Raw genomic sequence first — 25,210 nt, 5'->3', positions numbered from 1 at the left:
TATATATATATATATATATATATATATATGGTGAGTCACGGGAAATGGATGTTTTTAAGGAAAACACTCTGCGAATATTTGAACAAAAATTTTATAATGTACATAAAACATTTACGAAACTAAAAGAAAAGCAATTCAAAATCAATAACTAAAACAAAATTGAAAGTAAAAGATAAACAAATAACAACAAACTAAACGGCATCTTAAGTTGGTTTAAAGACTCCCTTCCTCACTCCCTGTCCCGTACTTAAAGAAAGCAAGGAGCGTTCTCAATACACCCGTTTCCCGTGACTCAGCTTATATATATATATATATATATATATATATATATATATATATAGTTTTCGCATATATCCTTACGCTTAACTTGTAAATTTCGTGGAATGATGACGTTAAAAGATATTTGCACAGGATTAGGGCAGGGTTAGTCATGTAAATTCTAGGGGATAGTGAATTCAGTAATTCTCCATAAACACTCAGTAGGATAGTTTTGACAACGGTTAGTTTTTGCATAGAGGTGTTGTCATCGTCGTTCTGACAGATACAGCGCCTGCTATTTGTGGTCACCCATCTGTTACTGACCAGGCTCAACGTTGCTTAACTTTGAAAATCTAGCGAGAACCATTTGTCAATGTATTTATTATTCGAAATACACTAATCGCGTGAATTGAAGTAACGTGTCTAAAATATGTTTTCTGTATTTCTTGCTTCAGAGAAAAAAAAATATGTATAAAATACAATTTCTGTGTGTATTTGTGCCCGATAGAAAAAAAAAAGTGCAGAATCTACATAAAATTTAAAAGTGCACTTTCATGTCAAATTAACTACGGAAAATAATGGAAGCATTCCCGAATCTCTAAGTGCACCCTTTTGGTCGCTATCACACAGAATTATCCTAAATAGTAAAAGAGGAAGAAAAGACCGAGGAGAGGTGGCGGGGAGGGGGCATCTACCAGAACTCAACTAGAAAAGTGCGACAAGTCTTTGAACCTTGCGGAGGAGTATTGCTACTCAAATTTCAGCAAATACTCACGTTCGTTATTAACAATAAATCAACGGTAAACAGCTGTTGCGATAAGGCAAAACGATTCGCAATGAATATCGCACAAGGATGAGAATGCTGAAAATCTGGGGAGAATTTTTACTCAAATTCCAGGGAACACCATATGTTATTCCAAGTGAGAAATCATTGTTCATAAACTGCATGTAAACTCTTAGTAAGTAAATCTGGTAACAATAGTCTCAAGGTCAAGGAAGATGGAAAGACTGAGAAAAGATAGCAGTAACTAAACCTTCACTGGATGGGTACGAAGAGGACTGGGACATTGGGAAGGCTTACTGCTACTCAAATTCCTATGATGACCAGTGGTCATTATCAGCGAGAGATCAATGACAAGCGGCTGTTGCGATAACGCAAAGTCATTTGCAAAGGTTATCGAAAGAGATGGAGAGTACCAGAAAACTGGGGAGACTTGTTACTCAGACTCCAGTGAACGGCACCGGTTCTTGTTAGTGAGTAATCTTTCTTGAGTAATAATAATAATAATAATAATAATAATAATAATAATAATAATAATAATAATAATAATAATAATGCGAGAAGGGTCAAGGATGATGGAAAGACCGAGGAGAGAGCACTGACCAGACCTCCACTGGACAAGTGCAAAGAGAATTCGGACTTTGGGGAGGCTTATTGCCACTCAAATTCGAGTGGAGACCAATGGCCTTTGCAAATATTATCAGAAGAGGTGGAGAGCACTGGAAAACTGGGGAGACTTGTTGTCACTCAGCTTCCAGAGAACACCACAGGCTATTTTCAAGGAGAGATCCTTTATGATCTGTGAAAGCTCTTGTGGGCTATAATAATAATTATAATAGTAATAATAATAATAATAATCGATCTTAGATTTTTCTTGTTTTATTTTAGTTCATTTGTTTTAAGCAGTCATCGTTATTTATTGAACGTTAGTGCAACTTTCTTAATAAAATGAAAATCCATTGAATAAACTTTTGCTCCACTTTGCTTTAAAATTTCATTTTCTTCCAATTTATTTTCTCCTTCCTTCATTTTTTTTTTCATTTATGTATAAAGAAAAAAGCTATTTTATTTCAGTTTTTCTTTTATTTATACAAAATAAAAATACCAAACAAATAATGTCTAAATGGGTCGGTTTTGACGAAGAGAAGATTAAAACAATCTCCAACACCGAAGAGGTCAGTGAAAGCTAAGGGAGATAAGAATTGTCTTGTCATCCTTTCACTTCAGGCCATGAAAATGACACCAGTTTTGTTATCTTCTCTAGAAATCTTTCCAATGAAAACATTTCTTTACAAAAACTGTGTCTTTAAAAAGATGCAGATCTCAGTTGGAGTTCATAGTTTGCTTTTGGCTATTTTCAAATAAAAAAAATGACTCGATGGGGAATTACGTAGAAAAATAAAAAAAAAGCATTGTAATTTTTTTTTTGATATCTAAAAACAAAAATAAATAAGTTTTATATAATAATATTAATAAAAGTTTTTAAATTTCTTTCAATAGTAAAACTAAAAAAAAACTTCTAGATATTTCTTTTTGTTCTTAAAACGAGTCGAATGAAATGTGAAAAAAAAATGCAAGAATATAAATTTACATGAAGTTTGGAAAATACGACGAATTTTGTGAAATTGTAATTCTAAACATTCCATTTGAAATGGAGAAACATTGAAAAAAAAACTGGCTAGAGTTATAAAAGTTTTATATGACAAAACTTGATGTCAGATTTTTATCCTAATGAAAATAAAAAGAACATGAAAGTGATGGTAGAACTAAAAACTAACATTGTCTATAGTTATAAACCAAAAAAAAAGATAAATAAAATAAAAATAAAGACAAATAAATAAAAAAAAGCAAATTTATAAACATGTTAATTACCTAATCATACCATACATAAATCCCCTACTCACATCTGCCCCGAGGCCTCACATAGCTACACAACTTCCGGTCCTTCATCCAGCATGCTTTGAATCGACCTGTTACGCACACCATTTGAAAAGGGAAAATATTTCCGAAATTAATAATGGAATACGTCGCATAGGCTTACAAGTAAGACATTTTACCATACAACTGAATAAATATATATATTAAAAAAAATTTAAAAATATATATATATGTATGTACTTATTGATTTGTAAATCGCCACTTGTTTTCCTCTCCTCTTACCAACAGCGACTATAATTCATTCCTCGCATTGTGACAGCCTTCTAAATCTCTTTTACATACCTATCCCACACAATGCTTCAAGCAAACTACATATCAATCCTAACATTGTCTTGTTTTAAAACCTGGAGAAAAAGTTATTTTACATAAAAATCCCGAAAGGAGAACCCATTTAGGCAAATATATGATTCCATAGAACTTGAATGCCTACTAGACACTATCCTTGAGTGTCTAAGATTTCTCTGAGTTTGTTAGAACAACCTGGCATGAAGATACCTTTCCCTAGAAATAAACCCTGACCAAATATTCAAAATCGCAAAGTATCGCAGCCCAAATAAGATCTCCTTGCTATGAATAACCAACATTAGCTTTTACGAGCAATGATACGCCTTCTCTAAGTGATATTACCATAAGAACTGAACACTCCACCAGACTAGATGAATTCTTGTCCAGAAAAACATTAAGACCAAGAGACCAAAACGAAAAACATACTACAACATATGAAAATGGTAAATCGGGGAGAGGAAAATTATGTTCTCGATTTCTTTACAAACTCAGTGCTTGAGAGATGAAGCACTTCATTGGAACATTCGAATATTTATGTATCTCATATAGAGTTAAAGTGTTGGCCCCAGGTCGTGATACCATTGATTTCTGAGTGCTTCGGCTAAAGGAAAATAGAACAACAAATATTACAACGCGTCATTTAATCAATACAATAAAAGGACGGTAACTGCATAGTTTTCTATGAAAAAAAATAGTTTGGACAAACAGTAAATTTATAATACGAGAACTGTATATCTATACCTTTATACAAATACAAACAAAAATTCCGTTAAAAAGACAGATTATCGAAGCTATCAATAATATATATATATATATATATATATATATATATATATATATATATATATTATTGATGAGTGTAAACTCTCATTTCTGAAAGTTGATTTAAATGCTATATTACACCCACATACACATATATACTAAAATCTTTCATCTTAATAAGAGTTCTAATCTTCGCTGAAATTTGATAAAAATTCATTCAGGTAGTTCATGTAAGAATCTTCTAAGTGTTTAAGAAATCATTTTAATATAGATAATTATTCTTCTTTATGCCTACAGACACTAATGTTCCATGCTTACGCAATCATCAGTGAAAGGGGTGAATATTCCTGCCAGTCATGAGATTCGAACCCAGCCACGAAGCCACCTTTTGCTCACATTTTCTAGGCCCCTACCCCAGGGCAACCAAACAATTGCCTTGGGAATGGAGGGAATTAAGAATTATTAAACGCCGAATTCGGGCGAATACATTTGACAATCTAGAGTGTTCAAACGAGCGGAAATCGTTAATATTGCATAGACGTTAGTTGACTGCCTTAGTTAAAATTTTGCAAATAGTGCCCATCCATAAGTATACTTAGAAGAACTTTATGTACACACACACACACACACACACACACACACACACACACACACACACACACACACACACACACACACACACACATATATATATATATATATTATAATTTGCGGTTATTTTTTCGAGGTAAGATAACCAGTGAAATATAACGAGGTTAATACATGAGTGTTCAATGCTGAAGTAAAGCAAGGTATACTTTACAGTTTGTTTTTTCATAAGCAGTAATGTGTTGCTACACAGTCATGAGCATGTTTCGGTAATTACTGATTTCACTTTCAATATAAGTGTAGTTGCCTGAAGAGGTCTCTAGTTACTAAATACTAGAGGACCAAAACATGATCATGACTGTGTAGCAACACATTGCTGATTATGTAAAAACAAATTGAAAGTATATTCATTATATATATATACATTTAAATTTATATATATATATATATATATAATGTGTGTATATACATTATATATTCAGGCATACATTGTAAAAAAAATAACAAATTTCTGTTTAGCGATACCTTTTTATACGAAATTTGAAAAAATAAAAAAGGTATCACTAAACAGAAGTTTTGTTAATTTTCGCAATGTCTGCCTGAATGAAAAAATGCTGCCTAAATACGCGCAATTCATATTATATATGTATGTGTTTATTATATTTTTACATTATATATGCATATAATATATAGCTTAGTGCGTTAGAAGAACAAAGTGAGCTAAATTCTATAAGAGGAGACTTATCGGGACAATATAAAGCTTAAGTGTCATTGGATCGTATATAGGAGAACAATAGGTATGGGAAATGTAGTTACAAAACCTATATATTTGTCAGTATAGATTGGTTCATTTATTCAATAAAGGAATACAAACAATTAGTTGGTGAACAGAAGATACTCTTCACGCCAAGGTATTTCAAAACCTAATGCCTCTCATCAGAAGAGTAGAGAAGATGCTGGGTTACATAGTGGGGATGTGGCGTCTAGCGTGGGATTCATTAGGAACGAAATAAATCAATTAAAATTCTTAATGAATCCCACACTAGACGCCGCATTCCCACTGTGTTACCTAGCATCTTCTCTACTCTTCTGCTGAAAGGCATTAGGCTTCGAAATGCCTTGGCATAAAGAGTCCATTCTATCCCCCAACTAATTGTTTGTATTTCCTTATTGAATAAATGAACAAATCTATATTTACCAATATATAGTTTTTGTGACTTCATTTCCCATTCCTACATATATAATATGTATATATACGCACACACACACACACATATTATATATATAATTATATGTAATGTATATATATAATTATATGTAATGTATATATATATATATATATATATATATATATATTTATATATATATATATTAATAAATTTAAACAAAATATGTAGGTATCCAAGTCGTTGATAGTTTTACTCGTGTTTTATGCCAGACAACGTAAAATTTATAAGATACTGTTAAACCGTTTTATTTATTGTTTATCTTACTGCAAATGGAATTTTAATATGCTACTCGATTGCTTCTTTGCGGATTCTTACCATAACATTTTCAAGTCCGATGTCAACAAATGCTTGTTGAATTTTCCTATTAGTTCATAAAAATTTGCCCATTCCATCCATCTTGGTAAGTGGTGATTCATTAGTATATATAAAAAAATAAGGTTAGTTCTAGTTGACCAATGATGAAGATAATGAACAATTTTTGTATTTGCAAAATTGTCGTGTGCCTGAAAATCAACAACGATCAGTCTAACTAGCACCAAACACCCCACAGATTACGGATGCCCTTCCCACACCACTTCGTTTCCTGCTTTGTTCTTTGTTTAGATAGGAGGAAGGGTTCTTTTTTTATTTTAATAAATCAACACTTTGATAATGTAAGAACTGAGCGTTGCTTTTAAGTGTTGCTGGTGGGTGGGGGCTGCTATCGAATGGTTTATCTTTTTAATATTTTCCACGTATATATTCCATTTGTTAAAGGTGAAGTATTTGATCTAAAATAAAAACATTTTTTCACCTTTCTGTAGTTTTATTCTTTTTTGTTTGTCTTCATATATACTCCCATCTTCACCTCTCTCCATCTTTATCCTTATCTTCCTCTCTTCCCTTGCATTCCTGCCACTACTACTTTCTTTTCTTTTCTTATTCTATCCTTCTCTTTTTTTCTTCTTCTCTCCCCTCTTTATCCCTTTCGTCTCTTCTCTTATTTCCTCTCTCCTTTGCTTTCGCCCTCTCTCCTCTTTCTCTTTCCTCTCTCTTTTCCTTAATTCTTTTTACTTTCCTTCCGGTTCCTCTTCGTCTTTCTCTTCTTGTTCTCTCTTTCTCTCCCCTTTTAATCGCTACCTGATCCGCTCTCCTTCTTTCTCGCTGTCTTTCCATCTCTCTCTCTCTTCATCTCTCTTCCTCTACCCATCTATATCCATTTCCTCATCCCTCTACCTCTTCCCATCTCTTCTCTCCTGTCTCTTCCACTTCTCTTGTTTCTCCTTCTCCTCTCTCCATCTTCCCCCCTCTCTCTCTCTCCTTCCCTTTTCTTTCTCTCTCTCTCCGTCTATTCCCCACTCTCTCTCCCTCTTATGTCTCTTTTTTTCTCTTTCTCCTCTCCTCCCCTTTCCCTCTTTTTCCCTCCACTTTTTTTTTCCCTTCTTTCTTATTCTTTCCCTCTCTTTCCTTCCACCACTTCCCCTCTTTCTTTCCCCCTCTTTCTCTCTCTCACACGAGCCTTCCCTCTACTTCTTCTCTCTCTTCCCCACACTTTCTCTCTCTCCCTCTTTTCTAATCTTTCTCATCTTTATTTTCCTCTTCCCATCTTTCTCTTCCTCCTTTCTTTTCTCGCTGCCTTTTTACCTTCCGTGCGCTTCCCGCCTTTGTCTCAATCTTCTATCTTTTCATCTACTCCTATTATTTTCCTATCGTCTCTATCACTAATTTCTTTTCTCCCTTTTTTATTCTCTCCTTCCTCCTCATCAATCTCTCCTTTCCGTCTATTTTGTTCGCCAATACAGTTTCGCATCAAATATACATAAATATTAAAAACGAACTGATCGCAAGTGGAATAATTCAAGTGTTGATTCATATTGAAAAAAAAACAAATTAATAACATTAAATAAAATTTAAACAAAAACGAAAATAAATGGATGTTTTTTGTTTTTTTGTATTTGCCTAATTCATTTTCATAAACTTTTTTTTATTATTGTATACAGAAAACAATAGAATATCTCAACCTGATGGGCGGCCATCGGGATATTAAAATGGTTGCAAATATAAATAATTTTTCAGTTTTACTTTTCTAAAAAGATTCGTTAGAAGATGAAAGGAAATCCTAAACTTTGATTATTGGCGGGAAAATCAAAGCCGCCATCTTTTGTGTGTATGGGGTAGTGGTAGACGTCTTGACACTTTTACAGGGGGCTTTTAAGGACCCCTTTTTTCCAGCCGCCCACCTAAAAAAATCTCATTAAACATTTTTTTTATTGCCACAAAATCACACACGGACACAACACATATACACCTTTACAAATATAAATATTTACACCACAATCCAAATATGTACGTCAACACACACACACACACACACACACACATATATATATATATATATATATATATATATATATATATATATATATATATTTGAACCGAGTCAAATATGTTATTCTGTCTTTTCTGATTTAGTTTCAATAGTTTCGTTTCGACACGCGCTCTCCCAACCCGCTGTCTTCCCAATCGCCGGCGGTTCCTTTCCCTTCCTCTTTTCTACCCGTTCAACAAACTCCTTCGCCTCTAATTTGTGTAGCTCACACGTAAATGTGCATGATCGTCATACATATAAATGCGATGTCGGCATTTTAACATTTTTTTTTCTTAGAGAAAAAAAAACATGAAACTATTCAGGTAAGTTACGATTTTCCCTACTATATATATTATATATGGGGGATTCTCTCATCGAAGACGATGAATGAGGGTTCAGTATACAATCTTAAGCAACTCCTAAGCTCTGTGACACCACATGCATAATTGCAATCCTGTAGATGTCCGGCACACTCCTCCGCAGATGGTGAACTTTCATATGCTCGTCGGTCAAAGATGCCTTCTCGAGTGAACAGATAATGTGTGTGTGTGTGTGTGTGTGTGTGTGTGTGTGTGTGTGTGTGTGTGCATCAGGTGCGCTTGAAAGGCAAATTACAACGCAATGTTACGAAAATAAATATTTTATTTGTTTGAAATTTATAATTTAAATATAGTTCAGAGTGAAACTCCATCCTCAGTATTTTGTATATTTTTTTTCTTTTTTTTTCTACCTCTTTCTTAAAGTTGGAGAAATAAAGTCAGTTAGTAAAGATCCGCGAGTTGTCTCTCAGCGGTTGTATTTTGAAATGCCGGAACGAATCATTTATCTATTTTTATTAGCGATTCTGTGTTATTTAATTGTTACGTTCATTTGAACGTTTTGTGGGAGTTACCTGCCCTTCTATTATATTCGAGTCGCCCTCATATTGGGACGTATTTTTTGTTATTATTAATAATTAGGAATGCGTGTGTGGACATTTCTTAACCTATATACTCAACCAATTTTTAACCTACTTGAAATTTGGTATATAGAGTATTCAGACATGTGGAAAACTTTTTAATCGGTGTTCATTCGAAACAACATGCTGCTAAGTGATGAAAATAGAAAAATGAATACGTGGGAGAGTCATCAGATTAATATCTGTTTACTGTTTCACGAATGTGCATGCGTGAATCGTTGACATGACAGATTACTTATGTTAAGAATAAGTAGGTTCAGAAACATGTTTTAAAGTCGTGCAAAGCTGACCTAATGGTTATCGTACTTGACTCACTGTCTTTAGGTTTTTGTTTCGATCTCAGCTCGAGTATATTTTTTACTTACAAGAAGTGAACTGTTTAAGAAAAACACGATACTCGCATGCACATGTCTCAGTTTCTTTGCGTTTTCTTTTTTACTTCATTTTTAAAAGGACTTTAACGTTACGTTTAATACTTATGGTATTTCTGTTTGTAATAAATAAGAAATCTGCATTAATTAAAATATAATATTCATGCGTATTTTCCGACCGGGCAACGTTGGGCGGCCTGATAACATATATATATATATATGCTGTTGCATTCCAATGATGAAATGAAAAGAATTAGTTTACAATGATAATTTTCGCTTAATTTTTATTTTGACGAATGCCAATTTTTTCTTCTCTACTGCTGTATGAACATTTCGTAGTCCATAATGAAAATCATTATTTTTAGTCTATCTGGCTGCTCGTCAGAGACAATCAAATAGCATTAATAACTGACAGTGTTCTGAAACAAAAACAAAAAAAAAAGATTCTTAAGGAAGATGGATTAAAAACAAGAAAAATTCACCATAAGGATGAATATAATATACTATAAAGGAGACTTGATCTTGCCCGGGATTAAATGTTGCTTCACACTCCAATATTTTTATTGTCATCGAAAGCAGTTAAATCGCTCATGTTTAAATCAAATCAGTTGCCGGCTGTAGATGGTGACCCATCGTAGTGCACCGGGAGGAAGCTTCAAATGCTTCCCCGCAGTTACTTTTCCACAATAAATTATAGTCTTCATTGCACAGCAGAGAAACTGCTATTGATTTTATAAAATTATTTTTTATATACGACGGTTTAAATAAAAGTTTAAAATGCAAACGACAAATTTCATTGGTTAATTGTGCTCTAAATAGAAATATTTATTTCGAACGCACCCGTTATATCAAAGAGCCTAATGTTATTTTATATGCTGAACGTTTCTGCTTGTGTACTTATAAGACTTCTCAAATGCACTTGTGATGTTAGGCTGTATAAGTTGTTAACTTCGGTCCAAATCGCTTTTTACTTCTTTCATCGTATATATATATATATTATACATGATTATCGAGACTTATTACAGACATTCTGACAGGAAACATAGCTAAGAACTCCGCCAGATAGATAAAGTATATTTGTGTGAAATATCATAAAAATCGGTCAAGTTGTTTCGGATTTTATAGGGAACGAACTGGAAAGTTTTATTACCACACAAGCCAAATGGCTTGGCATATATCATCAATGAACCATGATACTTGACCTTTTCTCTTGAACTTAAATTTAAGCCAATTTCATGGCACCACCATGTAAAGCCAGGCATATAAAATCAAGAGTAGGTTCTTTGATATGACAGTGGCGCGTTCGAAATGAATGTTTTAGTTTAGAGACGATTGAAGCGTGATACTTGACTTTTTCACTTTAAATTATAAAGATATTATATATGAAAAGTAATTTTATAAAATCAACAATAGGTAGTGTAGAGCGTAATGCAAACTACGATGTATTGCGAACTAAGCTACTGCGAAAGGCATGTGAGCTTCCTCGCGGTGCACCGCAGGTAATCAATCGATTTGATTGAAAAATAGTCGATTTCACCGATTTCGATGACAATAAAAATATAGGATTGTGAGATATTCGTTGATCATTATTCAATATCGGGCAACGTTGGGTCACCCTGTTAGTATCCAAATAAACACGGTATCGACTCTGAAACGATCGTACACTATAGTTGGTTGTTTTTTGTCTGGAGATCTTGGAATATCTAAACAAACCTAAACTAACTCATTAAATTCATTTAGCCAATATTTAATACACTCCCACATGCGCGTGTATGTGTGTATTTTATATTTTTGATTTGAACCCAGATTCAAACAATTTGTATCCACATGTCGAATACTGTTCAGGAAATGATATATTATTGAGCGGGGTCGGCTTTGTCTTCAAAATCCTAAAAAAAAATGTGACCTTTCGTCTGGAAAGAAAACGAATAATGCGATAAAGAACAGAGCAGGTGATTTACTTGTCCCAAATAATTTTTCCAAGGGAGATAAGTCATGATGGCATAAAGATTTTGTTCGAAGTCGCAGATAAAGGAGGTTGGAGAAGGTCATAGTGTGGAAGAAAATGAATTCATCTCGAGACAAGTGTGAATTATTAATGCAAAGATAATGGGAGAAAACTGTATGAATGAACTCTAAAGAATATATCCACCGCCGCGCGAAGCCCACCCAAACCCGAGAAACGTCTGCAGCTCCGCCACTAAAAGGATGATAAGCAGTTATCAGTAATTTCTCCGAGCTTACCGTTCTGGCAAAAAGTTTTTGAAACTCTCACGTCATTATTTTAAAAGAACGTGAAAATATCGAAAGTAAACGCTTTTTTTTTGTCAAAGTTGATCATCCATAGTTTTTATTGGTGCAAACATTATAATAGTTAGAGTATTGGAGAGTGAATGGTTATCTATATACCTATAAAGTTTTTTTGTTTTTTTTTCTCTGACATTGATATTTAAATTCTACTTTTTCTATTGCTATTTAATTGCTTCTCCACGAAAGTCGTATATGACACAAGGCCGTTTATATATATATATATATATATATATATATATATATATATATATATATATATATATATATATATATATATATATATATCAAAAGCAATATATATATATATCAAAAACTGTTGAAAAAAAGCAATATATATATATATATATTAAAAACTATATATGTATATTAAAAAATTATGTATATTAAAACAACATATATGCATATATATATGCATATATATATATGTATGCATATATATATATATATGTATGCATATATATGTATGTGTGTATGCATATGTATATATGCAGATATATATGCATGGATGTGTATATTTGTGTGTATATATGTATGTATGTACGAATATATATGTGTGTGTGTGCGTGAGTCTGTTCCTCTTCAATTTTGCTCATGTGCTTAGCCTTTGTGAGTGCTTACAACCACACAAATATTTACAATATACAAAATGGACAGATAATCTAAAATCACTTTTATATTTTAAATGTGTTCTTTATTTCATTTTCTCCGAGAAGCACAATTTCGTCAAATTGCTTGAATGAATATGTTTCCAAACAATTTTAAAAATATTTTTTCCTTCTTTTGTCAACTCGTTCAAATAACAGTCCTCTTAAAAATATCTTTGCAGCTTGTTTTCTGTTGTTATTGAACTAAAATATCATTTTATTCTCCGTTCTACTCCGCACCAGCTTGAGTGGATCAACCAGTCGATTTTTTTTCTTTCTCGTCGTCATGGCAACAGGTTCTTACCTGTCTCTCTATTCATTCTACTCTTTCGGAAATTCTATGTCCGCACGTCTGTCATTGCTAACCAACAGGGCGCAATCACATTCCACCAAGTAAAGAGTCGATCATGCACGTATACACAGTGTAATGATGTATGGAAGTGAAACACGGTCAGTAAAGGTTGAAGACATGCGTTGCATGCAGAGAAATAGAAATTATAACAGAAAGATGTGTCATAAGTCTTAAGGAAAGGTTAAGTTTGATGACTTCAGAGGAAGATTTAATCCATGTGGGGAATTCTTCTTACACCAAAAAGTTGCTGGTCATCGTCTAGTCGACAGATACTATTCTAAAAAGCCTATGCATTTGTTTGCCACGTCGTAGGTAGGCAGCTCAATTAGTTGTGATGTCGCTCTGTAGTAGTGTCCCCGGCGTTGTTCCCTCTGTTCATCTCTTGTTCTTCCATTAGTTCTTGGTTCTGGATATGACTTTAAACTATATCTGATGGTGAGGCCCCAGCTTGCGGGCTTTGGGGAGTGTGGAGCCACCCTTTAATTGCCATTGCTCCCATCTCCACTCAGACCCGGAGCGGTAGTACTTGTTAGGGTTCCAACCACGGGTTAAATAGAAAATGGGTTGAAAAAATATTCTATTCAGTTTTTCTTCGAAATCACTGGACTCGGCATTAACCTGAAAAGGGTTGATATGCCGTAAAACAAAAACAACCCAACTCAATCCATTAGTTCTGTTATAGTAGTAAAAACGAAGAATAAACGGGTATTTTTAGTTTGTCAGGGACGTCCAAAGAAAAACTAAACATCCGAGCAATGCATTTGTTATAAATTTGGAAATGTATGTTATTTTATAAACAACGGCAGAAGTGTCTTTAATCGGCATTTAGAAAATAAAATGTGCCTCCTGTGTAATATCGGTGAGACAGGCGGAAATGCACGTGTTTATATTTGTAATTTTAACCTCGATTTAAGTTTGATAATGGCTTAAAAAGGATTAAATGACCACCGAATACGTTAAACAAATATATTTTTAAAATAAAAAACTAACCTTCAATAGTCAAATCTTTAGTTCCCCTTTCTCCCCCTTAATATACATATCAAACATGCACACCATCTCCTCCCTATACAGTAAATCGGACAGCCAGACAATTCGCGCGCTAATCATTGGCAAAACCCCCTGATGAGACGAGTAACTTCGTCGAAATGTTGATTAATCCGCGTAGGATTTTCCAGATGTTTATATAATTTCACTTATAATAGTTCTACATATGTATTTCTTTTTACAAAGGAGTCACCACCTACCACGGCCCGGAGGCCACTCGAGGATAAGGGTTAATGAATATACAGTGGTCAAGGGGAACATGTCAGCCGTCGTTAGTGTGGAAATTTGATAAATTTAATTACTTAAGGGGATGGTTCATCTAGAATTTGTCTACGTTGGACTTGAAGACAACTATATTATAGTCAGTTGTAAAGCAGGAAAACAGAACAGAGTTCAACAGGCATGCAGTTCTAAGAAAGAAGCTTTGTTCGTGGAAACTACGTTTAGGTTTCGGTACATATAAAGAGTGGAGGGAATTATTGATAGTGGTTTTAGACGGACAAGTGTTTTTCGTGAAAGTATATTAGGCATTCTTAAAAATGTTCTTTTTTTCAAAGACATTTGGACTTATATATATATGGAGAGAGAAGTGGTGGTTGTGGAGAATAGTCAGTTGCATATTATGTCTAATATATTAACATTTTTATAACCAACTATAAAAGCAATAATGCGACAAGGATATATGAATATTCCTATACAAATGGATACGGTAATAGAATATTAAAAATATTTCTCTAGAAAAAGAGGGGGGAGGCAGTGCAAATCAAAAATTGGTTTATTTACACACAGCATTGTGCTAATATCAAATCGAAACGATGTGACGGTCCCCAAGCAAAACTGAAAAGAGAAACAACTTAGTTTTCGAGTAATAATCACGTGACCTGTAGAGCAGTCACATGATAAACACATTCTGTAGTGTTAAAAGCAATTATAACGAAAGACGACTGTACCTTTTACAAGCGATTGGATTTAGTAACCAGTTCTACACTAACTAGTAAATAAAGACTCAAGTCCAGAAAGCTAGTTTATAAGAAGTATGGAGCTTTCCATTATACTTAGATGAATAAGTTCTGATTTGCTGTTAGACTTTAGGTGGATAATCTACAATGTTTTTGTAGTATAAATCGCGCCCTAGACAGGGCTCATGAAGTCACTTCGTATAAGGGGCTAAAAAGATTACAAATTCAAAGTCCTAAACTAACCAACAATAAGTATTAGGTTGGTGCAAAAATAATGTCGGTTTTTTGCCGTTCAAGTTCACATCGAAAACCGACATTATTTTTGCACCAACCTAATATTAGATAGATTTGGGCCCAACCTAGAATAGTTCCAATTTCATTCTACATAATCCTTTAAAATAATGAATCTTAAAATTTAAAGACCGGACAAATGTTGACTGCTTAATTAAAACCGTATCCTTAATTGAAATACAAATAAAAACACTATAATGTACCGCTTTTTACTTACACCAAACATGCTTAAAATCAAATCGTCCAGAAAGGTTTTGCATATGGACAGGCATGCACGCATTAATCGGGCCGCCATGTTGAAAAGAGCTAAGGATATTAAGAGTTTGAAATAGCAACAAGATAAAACGTAAAAACAGTATATAATAAATAATACCAAAAGTAAAGAACCAGAATTACTTAATAAAATAAAATAAGAATCAGACAATAACTGTTTGCAGAAGAAAGAATCCTATTAGTCCGATGCATTTGCTTCTGGCATTACTATTATCCAGGGCCTTTTTTCTAACCTTTTATTCTGGAGAGTTCTACAAGAACAGTAATTTATTGATGCTAAAAAGTTTTCGTTTTCGCGGACATATTTGTTTTTCTTCCCCTCCACTCTCTCTCTCTCTCTCTCTCTCTCTCTCTCTCTCTCTCTCTCTCTCTCACACACACACACACACAAGAAAATAGAAAATTGAAGAAGCGGAAGCAAAAACTGAATACGCAGTAAGAAAAACACACTCACTTGCCCTCTTTCCATGGATAGTTTCGACAAGCAATTCCGTACACCTTAGCGATGCGCGTTTATTCCAAAAAGAGAAGACATCTACACTAAATAAAAACCCACAAAATCTACAGTGAAGATGCGATGCTTTTTCGCAATAACTATATCATAAAAAACCCGACTCATCAGGTCGGTGCAAAATGTTTGTAGAAGGAGAATTTTAAACCATGTTCATCTTCTGTGGTAGAAAAGTATTCACACTTGAGAGTATCCTATAGTTCCTCAAATCCACTATTTGCTCATGCATAGAGTATTGTTGCCACACCTTGGTTGGTGTATCTATCATCAGTCTTTCCCTCAGACAGGTTCCAAAAAAGAGTCTCAAACCTAATAGATTCCGCATTGTCGACCAATCTCCGACCCCTGTTCCATCGCCCCAATGTTGCATCCATGTGCCTGTTTAAAAAAAAAAGAAAAGAAGCTCCTTCGGTCTTTGATACCCACGATTTTTATTTATATATTTATTTTTTTATGTGTGGTTGAAGATGCGCGATCTCCAACCACAACTCTTCTGGGTCGACATTGTTAAATACCAGTGGCAAGTGAAGTGTATGTACAGGACGACTGGAAACAGATGTCGAGATAAGTGGAGAGCACATACAGCGCCTAGAATTTCCAAATAGTCACCCATTTGGTACTAATCAGGCTCAACGTTGCTTAACTCTGGTGATCTGATGAGTACCAGTGTGTCAATGCGATTATGACGTATGTTTTAGAAGTACTTTAATGGTAATTGGGTTGATGAACTCACGGTATTTGTGCCCCCTTGACGTACATACTCCCGATTTACTCGATAAGTTGCAAAATCCCACCCTTTCACTCTTGAAGTCCCTAGATGCCGGAAAAACTTCTACTTTAATAGCTACTTCCCTCGAACTGCTGAAACTGGAATTCCCTCCTTGCTTCCTGCTTTCCTGGGTGTACGAACATGCACAAGTTTTTTACGTAATGCGAACAGGCATCTCGCTACTCAACTTTACACATCTCCCTGCTAGACACGATCTCAAATGGTAACCGCTTAAGTAGCAGAATTCTTTGTTTATGGGGGAAAAAGAGTAAAGAAAATTATGCTGCTGCTGCTTATTATTATTATTATTATTATTATTATTATTATTATTATTTATTTATTTTTTATTTTTTTTTATTTTTTTATTTATTTTTTTTTTTAACTTAATGATTAATTTATAAGCTTTTTTTTTTTTGCAGATTATTAAAGCATCATTCATAGGAGAATTTTTGTGGGAAAATTTTGCCCCATCCTGTATATTCTTCCCGCCTAGCTTTTTGATTATCACTTATTTCGAGGATTACAAAACCGCTCAGATGTTAAGTGATAGGCTTGGGTTAATATCACGAGCACATCGCAATCTAAAGAATTTTACAAACTCGTTGACAGATGGAATAAAGCTATAGAGAGCGAATGTCGTTATTATTCTGAATAAAGAATGCGAAAACGCAAATTCTTTTACATTTTCAAGATGAAATTTTAAATCGGCAAAATCTTTGAAATCAAACTTATATTTTTATAAATGGGCCAATTTCTTCTTGTGGTTAGGCTCTTTCTGTTAATTATATAAAACTACGTGCGTCACCATGTTTTGCTATGCAGCACACACACTCTACGTAAAAGATTGATTGTTTCACGAACCTTTTTTTTTTATATTTTTTACTTTCTGCTTCTAAGCATTAAATATAGTTGTAAAATGGCGTAGTAAATTCCCTGCTTTCTGCAAATGACCCGGTGTTACTTGCCTCAAAAATAAAAGTGCTGTTCGTGTATCGTTGACATGTCGTAAGTTCCTGCTCGGTTGATAGTAACTCCTCTCTCTTTTTTTTTTTTTTTTTTTCTTTTGGGTTGCGGTAATTCCATTCTGCTTAATAAAGAGTGCCGTAAAAGTAATTAGGAATGGCAGCACAAAACCATTTACGATTTAACAACACTTTTAGGGTTTTTATTTTTTTTCATGGGACGATTTCGTACGGGTTATTAAAGCTCTTTATGCTAGGCATTTAGACGCCTAATGCTTCTAACCAGAAGACGGTGGGAGGTGCTAGATAGCAAAGTATGAATGGTACGGGTAGCAATATGCATTTTAGAGAATCTTGGTTATTGTACACTTTAATCAAGACATTAAAAATGAAAATATCGAAAAAAGGTTACATTGTACGTATCCATTTTTGAACTGAAGATCTCCGGAAAAAAAATTCACTTAATTTGATCGAGTGTTTTTTTTTTTGTTTGTTTTTTTTTTTTACAGCGGAAAAACACGTTTTTTATGATAGCACGTTGAAGTCAGCAATCTTGGATTTTTTCTTAATTTTTGTTTGGAGTTTAGAAACGCCACGGGGAGATAACTCCAGTTAAAGCGCCAACACTCCCTCCTCCTCTTTAATAACTAGCTTTTCTTCCTAAAAATCGAACCTTTTGCTTGGTATTATAACAAATTGTTTTTTCACTATAAAACAAAAACTACTTGATGAAATTAAGTGAATTTTTTTTATCGGAGAACTTCATTCCATAACGGATACGTATAATTTAAACTTTATTTTCATTTTTTTTTATGTCTTGATTAAACTCTACAAGTGCCGAATCTTTTTTAGGAGGTATACATCAGAGGAATGTGGGCAAGGTATTGTGGAAATTACAGCGGTAAATGCGGGACCTTAAATAGGCTAGATTGTGATTTTAACAGCATTGGGTAGAAGGAGTACGTAATGTTTTAGGGGTAGGTATTATACGGTGGGGAGATTAAGTAGGGTCCAATGAAATATGCTGATGCATACAATTAAAATAAAGAACTGTATGAATAAAGATAAAAATAAAAATTAAAAATGATATTTTTTAAGAAATAAAAATACTAGAAAATAAAACATAACTATATATGTGTGTATGCCAGAAAATTCAGACAACATCGGCCCCGTCGGTTTCAGATCCAAAAAGGACATAGTTGGTCTCCTGTGTCAGATTCTCATCAGCGTCTGTTTATGTTTATCTTCTTTGTTCCGAGTACACCGACTTAAACATAAGCTTAGAGGAGTTCGGGATAGGCCCTCTTTATTTGGATTCGAAACCGACAGTACCGATGCTGTTCTGATCTGCTGTAATACATATATAAATACCACGCTCTTATGTATTAATGTTTTCTTTAATAATTAAGCACTCTACTGGGGTTCTCCCCCATTAACTTATATATATTAAATACCCTGGAAAAAGTATATGCTGTAAAATAGGCAAACCAATCCATGAGCTATTTATAATAGATATTGCGTTTCAGCATCGAATCTAATATAATACGTAAAATCAATTGTTGTTTAATTCCTTTTCATCGATAGCTTTCTTTCTATAAAATCGATATTTGGTTCTGTTTCGTTAGTTCTTTTGGTGCATCGTTGTAGCATACTGTTTATAGCAGTAAAACGTAATTCACTTCAGAAAATCTTTTGACTAACTAAGTCAGAATTATTTTATTAGAGGCGCCATCTTAAATAAAGGGACATAACCATGTATTCAGCAATGCAAAATCAATTTTCTTTATTTATTTTGAATACACAAATATTTTCGAAAAAGTATACATAGTATAAAACAATAAAGTAAAATGAAATAGAACTAAAAAAAAAAAACAACACTACCGGACAACGCTGGTTAGGGGCAACTAGTAATCGAAAAAAAGAATTGGTATGCCGAGAAACAAAATAACTGAAATTGCTTGTATGTAAAAGTCAAAATTAGATAGGAATTGCCGGTTGATTGTTATATAGAAATGTTTTCTAATCGGCAATGCCAGGTTATCTTGCTGGTCTCCGTTTCAGTCGTAATGTGGCCCACCATTATCTTCTATCATTAAAGCTGTTCATCAAATACGGCGATAAACTGTGCCGCCCGACAGTGCGCGATACTTGCACAATAACCTCTTCTCTCAAATAATAAAGTTTCATTGTGAACCAAGTGATAAAAATACATCCCCATTTACAACACGAGAACGTAATATACGTAGAGATATCATTTCTGGCTCGCCTGGGGCATTCTGGCTGTGTCCCAATATGCTCTATGCTGTTCAGGTTCCCAGTATTGGAGAGAGAAAAAACGAGAGGAGACACTTTTAGACACAGGCTGTAATAGTAATGATAATAGCAATAGTAGTAAAAGAGTCGTGTTCTTGTAAATAATATTAGTAGTAGTCGTAGTAATAGTAGTAGTTCTTACAATGATTGCTATTTCTATTAATAATTGAAATGCGATAATAACAATAATTGCTATAATTATTTACGTCAGGAAATGATAAAATAAAAAGCAAATAAGAATTGGTGTTAACATTTGAATGGCTGGCTGTATTCTGCTTCCAGCTAAATTGCGTTGGCACACGGATCCTCGCAGATGCCTACAGTTAAGCAATGTTGGACCTGCTCAGTACTCAAGTGGGTGACGATTCTAAAATATTAGGCACTGTAAGCAAACACTCCACCCACACATGCAGAGTCTGAGCCATTTCTAGAATGGCATTTTGACTGCGGTATGTTGCTGATTCTGTGCAGTTCCACGTTTCATCAGCATGGCTAGATGTAGCGAGAATCAAAATACGGGTGATTGCGTTTCGTGCATAACTTACTCGATGCCAGAGGTAGAAAAAAAGAAAGTTCACATGCAAATATCAGGGTCATATTTACTGCGTTTATATAACAGTGCGCGATAATAAGTTGTGCTATTTCTATAAAACAAAGACATTCTAAGCCTGTTTTAATCGTACCTTTCATAAGCTCTATCAAACTATTCCGTCAATTTTTTGGGTTTACATACTTGAAACTTGGTATATGAGATATTCTGAGATGTGGAACAAATTCAATTTGTTTTTTAGCCGAAAAAATAGCTGCTAAGTGGTAAAAACGGAAAACTTCGAACTTGACAGTAAGTCGACTTTATACATATGTTTTATGCATGGACAAATATACATTTATAGATTTCAGTGCGTTAATTTGTAATGTATTGATATGTATATATCCTTAGGTCAGAGGGTAGGAGATACCGCTAAAGAGCTAACTTTTTAGTTTCGGTTCTAGTTGATAACACTAAAAAAATATCTTAACTTTTGAGATTACTACTATATATTGGGTACAATATAATAATCAATACAGAATTTGCTCTATAACAATAAATATGAAATTTGCGTAAATTAAAATAACATTTAATGTATTTTACGACCGGACAACGCTGGGCAGCCGTCTAGTTGTATATATATTTTTTAATGATATAGCTTATCGAGTTATCATTTTGGGTAATTACTCGCCATGTATTCTAGCTAAGTGTAATATCACACGTCTACTTTTGGAACTAATTCACACAATTCGATACAATGTTAACTGTGAAAAGCGATAAAAATAAGTGACACATATTGAGTAGAAATGCGATACCGCGTGAATTTTTTTTTTTTTTTTTAACGCTGATGCAGCAATTGATCTATTTGTATTGTTTGCATTCTAAGTGAAGAGGAATGGATATTTTGAAAATAATTCTATTTCATCTTCATCACCAACTATGGAAATATTTCACACTTGATGAGCTGATGGAAGTCACGTGGTTTTTCGGCTTGGGGCAAAATAGACTATTTCATTTACCTCCTGACTATGGGCTTAGATACAAGGTTAGGTGTTATTTTTTGGAAAAATCCAACTGACTAGAATGAGCACAGTTTGGCTTACAAAAATGTTTGAGAAGCCCCTCGGCCTCTCGTGGTAGAGGCAACTCGGGCGATTAGCAATAAACTAACCTCTGCTAAAAGAGAAGGTAAAGCTTGGGAGGATGGACATTCTAAAACTGAATAGAAACATGCCTCAGCGCAGCAGCAGCAACAAGTCACTCTCAGGCTGATTGTCAAGGACGTGTCTCTGACTTGTACGAACACCTACTCTGGCTGTGTTCGCTCTTTTAAATTTTCCGTCTTTCCTGTCCTCGAACAGTGAAATAAAATTCCTTCTAGACCGAGGCAAATTTAGTGGGGGGTTTTAAATCACAACCCACAGTGCCTCTCTAACCACACGTCCTTTTATCTTTGCTATGATGTCACGTCGCGTACCAGGCTTGGTTATTTGCATATCTTTACGCGACTGCTCCCAGCGTCAGTGGCTTTGTTACACAAATAAATAGAGGCCTCTCGAAAAAAAACTTTTTCCCCAAAGACGTTTGACGCAATCGTTTCTGCTTTTCTAGTTTGTTTCTTAATTGCTAAAAATAAGCACGGGGTTGAGGGTGAGGGTGAGGACGAATAGTGGGAGGAGAGATGAGCGAGGTAAGAAGATGGAAGGGTTTGTGTCATCACCGGACCCTCTGCTAATCCAATTACTTTAAATATTGGCGTGTCAACAAGATTGTGTTGCCATATAGGGAGGGGCGGCCTATTAAAAGTGAAAGGAATCATTTCTTTAACGCGTCGATGTATTTTTACACGAGCCACAGTCTGTCCGCTAGTCTTCGGACTTCATCGCTAAATTAAACGAACATTTATGCATCATAATAAGGCCTTTTGTTTGATAAAAATTAATAAACAACATACGCAAGAGAAACAAGGATCAATCTGATATCACGTAAAGAATTATATAGATAAGACAGATAAGGTATGCTTTAAAAATACGTATAAACATAATAGAGCGATAAGAAAACAATGTTTCACTAAACGCACTGTTCATACATAAATTAGAAGTTAATCACACCTTCAACAAAATACTTAGTAAGAAAACAATATCTATTATTATACTAAATGTGAGTTGATCAACGTCTGGTTTTATATTTTTTATTAGCACAAAATGCATTGCTAATAACTTTATACTCAACCTCCTTTTCAGAACATATATGAGTGCTCGTTCATTTATCTGCGATGCTTGCGTTCGAAATAGAATTTTCATCGCTAAGCACATTTTTCTTTAGATGTGTTCATATTTTTGTTTACGTCGGCACGCCCGTCGCCCAAAGTTTTTAGACAATAGTTTCATTGCTAAACGCACTGATTGAATGGACGTATCTTAAGTCTTCATTGTTGTTTTCCATCTTATCATTTTTTTCACTGTTACTCTTATATTCTCTATTATTTCATTCTCTTTTCTTCCCTCTTTTTTTCTTTCTTTCCTCTATTCTTTGTTTTTTATTTGTTTGTTTGTTTTTGCCTTCTCTTTTTATTTATGTATTCTTATTCAGACTTTTTTTTCCTTTCTTTACATTTTCTTCTTTTATTTTCTTCCCCTTTCTTCTCCTTTCCATTCTTCTCTTTCTTTTTATCCTCTTTATTTCCGCTTGTCTTCTTCTTCCACGCCTTCTGGTTTCTTTTCTTCCTTCCATTTCATTCTCTAAACTTGATTGTCCCCTTTTTCTTTTCTATATTTTCATCACCTATTTATTACCTTTAACTATAAGTTTTAATAATATTAACTATTATTATTATTATTATTATTATTATTATTATTATTCCTTGTCTCTCCTCTTGTTTTTCCATTCACCTGTTTTCCTGATGTTTTTCTCTTCTTGCTTGTTTTTTTTTCCTGTCCTTTTGTTATTCTTTTTCTTGTTTTTCTTTTTCTTGTACTCTTTTCCTTTTTTTTTCTTATTTACTTCCTTGTATTTCCCCTTTTCTTTTTCTCTTTTCGTCCTTCTCTTTTCTTCCTCGTCCGTTCCTTTTTCTTCCTCTACCTTCCTTTTCTTTTCCTCGTTTTTTCCACTTTCTTCTGTGTCCTTCCCCTTTTCTTCTATATCCTTCTCCTCCTGTTTTTTTTTTTTTTTTGCTTTATTCTCTTTTCTTCCTAATCCTTCTCCTTGTCTTCCTTTTCTTTTCTCTTCCTTGTTCTTCCTCATACTATTCTTGCCCTTCCTCATATTTTCGTGTCCTTCGTATTTTCTTTTCTGCGTTGTTCTTTATCATCTGTTACTTGTTCTTCTATTTCTTCACTTTTTTATTATTAATCATTTTCTTCTTCGCCATATCTTCGACCACATTCACATTTTATGTCAGTGTCTGATAAGTAGAGCATTGAAGATGGCAAACAAACAAATGCAGTCAGAACGAAGGATTCCCACCCAATAATGATCTGAATATTAGATCCCCTCTTTCCATGGACCACATCGCCAACAATGACACACTAATCCCACGTTCTAAGGACGTCGCACTACATTTGATTGACACTCCTGCTTCCCCCCTAAGTGGCGAAGACTCATTTGGTCTAGTTTAGAGATAAGACAATTATCCCGTAATCCCACCAACATGTATTAAGAATCACGAGACGCCATACAAAATAAGAAGGCATGTTTTTTCTCTTATGTGTGGCCTTTGCGTGAGAGAATTTGCCATTGTCAAGCTGCCTTGTCGTTCTGACAGAAATATAATGGCCGTTAAAATACTCTTTGTCAAACACATCATCCGTTATTTTGTAACTTTTTTCAGTTATTCAAAAGCATTTTTTATAAACCCCTTTTTCTTCTGTTTTTTTTTTCATCTAAAAAATGTACAAATTAATATTCATGTCGTGCATTCAAATAAAAACTGCCTCGTATCAAAGAATGGTATATACACAGGCTGGTCTCAACTTAACCATCTATTTTGATGCTAACTCATATTTCAAAATAGATGGTTAATTTGGGGACATCCTAATATATATATATATATATATATATATATATATATATCTTTCAGAATGTGAGGGATTATACAATTATTTCCACAGCCAAACAACATCGCAGCTTACAAGAGCCATGACAGCCAACAAATCGGTTTATTGGCTGTCATAGCTTTTGTGAGCTGCGCCGTTGTCTGGCTGTGGAAAGAATTATATATAATAAACAGGTCCCTTCAGTCTTTGACAGACTATGGATATCCACGTAGGGGTGCCTGCGCGTGAAATTTTTGTGGCAGGAGATGCGCAATCTCCAATCACACCTCTCCTTAGTCGACATTGTTAAATACCAGTGACATGTGAAGTGTATGTACAAGACAACTGGTAACCAAGTAAAGTGTATGTACAAGACAATTGGTAACAAATGCCAAGATAAGCGGAGAGCATATACAGCGCCTAGAATTCCCAAATGGTCACCCATCTGGTACTAAGCAGGGTCAACGTTGCTTAACTTCAGTGATCTGTCGAGAACCGGTGTGTCAACGCGATTATGCCGTACATGCACGGCGTATATATGTGTTGGGGGTGTTTGCACTAGTCCAGTTGTGTGCCATTGAGTCAGTACTTTGTTAAATTTATATTTTCTTCAATATTTTGAAAGTAGAAAATGTTCATATGATTATTTGAAATTGCAAGTTAAGGCTACTGTTGCCGCTTTCAAACGGACATAAACGTCCC

At 34.3% G+C, this 25,210-nt stretch overlaps 1 protein-coding gene and 1 pseudogene across 3 annotated transcripts in view; one reads left to right on the top strand and one right to left on the bottom strand.

Annotated features, from left to right (window-relative positions):
* The window catches only part of LOC145293293 (neuroglian-like), a 1,600,306-nt gene that overhangs the window by 987,025 nt on the left and 588,071 nt on the right, over window positions 1-25,210 (top strand). The gene's annotated exons all lie outside the window — the stretch shown is intronic.
* LOC145241993 (5S ribosomal RNA) lies at window positions 24,917-25,033 on the bottom strand (annotated as a pseudogene).

Source organism: Euprymna scolopes, chromosome 2, assembly GCF_053919585.1.
Source record: "Euprymna scolopes isolate OS-2025 chromosome 2, ASM5391958v1, whole genome shotgun sequence".
In the NCBI taxonomy this organism is placed as follows: domain Eukaryota; kingdom Metazoa; phylum Mollusca; class Cephalopoda; order Sepiida; family Sepiolidae; genus Euprymna; species Euprymna scolopes.
The sequence above is the reverse complement of the archived record's forward strand: the minus strand, read 5'-3'. Positions and strand labels throughout refer to the sequence as shown.